Raw genomic sequence first — 2,887 nt, 5'->3', positions numbered from 1 at the left:
AACCTGTCCTCACAATAAGCCACAGGGTTACTGTTATTTAACTGATCAGCGAAGGGCCCCGACCCTGCCTATGTCCGGCTATATTGTGTCTGGCGTGTTGAGTAGCCTTGCTGTGGTTTTAAATATTTTTTAACAATGTAGAAACCTTTTTTATGTAAACATCAAATATAATATATTCAGTTTTATGTCTTTTATGATCAGCGTTAACATGTGATAGCGATATCTTTCCTGGTTGGTCTATCCATGTTTTATATCCAAAAACATTTTTTAAATATAATTCTCCGAATCATGTTGTGAGTGATTATGGTTTAACGCCGCTTTATTCAGATCTCTGATCTCTGCAGCCCTCTTACCCCGGCCTCCCTCTCACTCATCTTTGAAGTGTGTAATTAAACTAGGCCGAATCTTCCTACCGCACAAAGCAATATGGATATGCGGAAATAACTCGGACCATTTCTTACAAATAAATTGCACATATGATTGAAAATAGATCAACTGAAAGCTCGAACAAGATCGATAAATGTTTCAATACATTTCAATTTTAGAAACTTAAAAGTTAAAATATGTTGGTCATTAATCACCAGCTATGTAAATATAGCCTGTAAATGGAATGTACTCTGGCAACTTCAAACACCACAATCTCTCCTTAGATCCGAGCAAATTCCGAGCACTGGAAGATACTTGCAGACTTATTACATTGTTAGTTTAAATCATAATGTCAAGATGATAAAAACAAAAAAATGTCCCTGGAAACGACTGGCATCCTTAGACTGTCCGCTAATTTAGACTTGCCAGTAATAAGGACTGAATTAATATACATCGGTGGACACATCATTCAGTACAGTCTTGGCGCAGAGACCATAAAATATCATAAAGCTATTTAATCGGTAATGCTTATCATAATTATATGCTTTTAATTGATGCACTTGTTTTTTAACATTACGTTCCTATTTGTTCATGTTTGCTGTTTACAATGTTAACATTATAAAGAAATATGATGCTGAGAGCTATAGTTTCATCCACCAAGAGACAGTTTGCAAAATAGTATAATAATGGATGTTGCTTCTACAAGTATGTTACGTCTTGATGTTTGGGGATGTGAGTGAATGCATGCTATTTTATACCCAAGACATCAATAACTAAGCTATATTTCAGCAACCTGTAGATTACTGAGGTACACCCATTCACACACGTGGTTGATAGCATGAACATAGCATGTGCCTTATTTATGAGACGATCACACACAATGAAACATGTCACACATTGTGTATTTGTCTTGTTTTTATCGCTACAGAAATAACAATAACAAAGACAATGTAGGTGGCTAAATGACTCACTTATGAAATAGTCCATTCTAATCGCTTTAAGCAACATCTCATATTTCTTAAGATTTACTTTTATTTACAATTGTAACCAAATATTACACAACCGATTGTCCGATAGAGCTAACTGTTCATGGTGGTGGGATATTTGATGTCAGTCAACTTGGTAACATGATTTTGTTTGACTTCCTGGCGCGTGTCTGAATGCAATTGACAGTTCAATATCCTACAACTGACGTATCAGCAAATCTCGCTGCACTGCGCGGGACAGATACTTGAGAAAAACATGCAAACGTAGCCAGGAATACGAAACATACTGCTTTCGGACACTCTCTGGACGCTCACCAATTAATCAATTTTAATGGTTTATTTTGTCGTTTTCCCGTCCATTGACCATATACGAATAAAGACCGTTCGTGCTTGCAGTGTGACCCAGATTTGCATTTGCCCCTATGTCGGATCGTATCACTACGGCAATGTATTAAACTAAAGTTAGTTTATTCACGCGCAACACATATAGTTCTTAAGCCAAAAAGTAACGATTGAGACTAAGTGATAAAGAAATACCTTAACTGTTTGCATTCACCAAGGCTATAGATTTATACTCCTTAATGAAAGTTAAAGAGCATCCGAGTTTTTCATAAGACCTTAGTTAATCTGTCATGCTATGACACAAAACTGGAACAACAGAGCGTTCCTTAACTTAAAAATTATACACATTATAACATGTACAAAACTGATTATGCACGTACAACATGGAACTTGCTTACATAAACTGCAACGGATTAGAATAGGCTGTAAAACAATACGCAAAGTTCATGCATATACTAATGTAATGTATGTGCATAATAAACTGAAGACACGCATATTCAAGCTGCTTTGACAGATCCAACTACAGACATCATGAAGCACACTTCATAAGTCACAAGCGAACATATTCATATTGCAAATGATTTTATTGGCGTCAAAGTACAATCGTACATTCTTTGAAAAGAATTGAGTCATATGGCTTTTTAGGGAACGACAATTTTATATTAAGGAGGGGAGGGGGGAAATGCTTATAAAAAGTATTAAATTACATTGATGCAAGGAGGTTTAAAAATATATTTAGATTCAGAGTTTCAATTTAAGAAATATCTGGTTTTGCAGTTGTAGTATCCATTTTTCATAAAAAAATCCTTTCCAATCTCCTTTTCCTTATATCAAATGGTCAGTCCCTAAATGACATTGGAAAAAGATCTAATATATATCTAAATACAATTTAGGGATTCCTTCTTATGATAACAGACAGTCTCTTAATTGAACATATATTAATTGATCTTTAGCTTGAGAAATTGTTTCGCAGAGACGTCGCGCACCTAAAAGTAAGGGGAGACGGAGGAAACAGAAGTATCTACTCTTAACCCATTGTAATGCCATGCGACCAATTTTAACATTCGATACTGACAACTGTTGATATAAGAACAAACATTGATTAGATGTATAACGATTAACGATTAGATTGATTGTCACGCGGAGGCTCTGCATATAAGTCAGTATTGTGCTTCAACTTTGAGATACAGTCG

The sequence above is a fragment of the Haliotis cracherodii genome, unplaced genomic scaffold, assembly GCF_022045235.1.
Source record: "Haliotis cracherodii isolate W230 unplaced genomic scaffold, xgHalCrac1.p SCAF_2, whole genome shotgun sequence".
NCBI classification, from domain to species: Eukaryota; Metazoa; Mollusca; class Gastropoda; order Lepetellida; family Haliotidae; genus Haliotis; species Haliotis cracherodii.
This window is presented reverse-complemented; position numbering follows the sequence as displayed.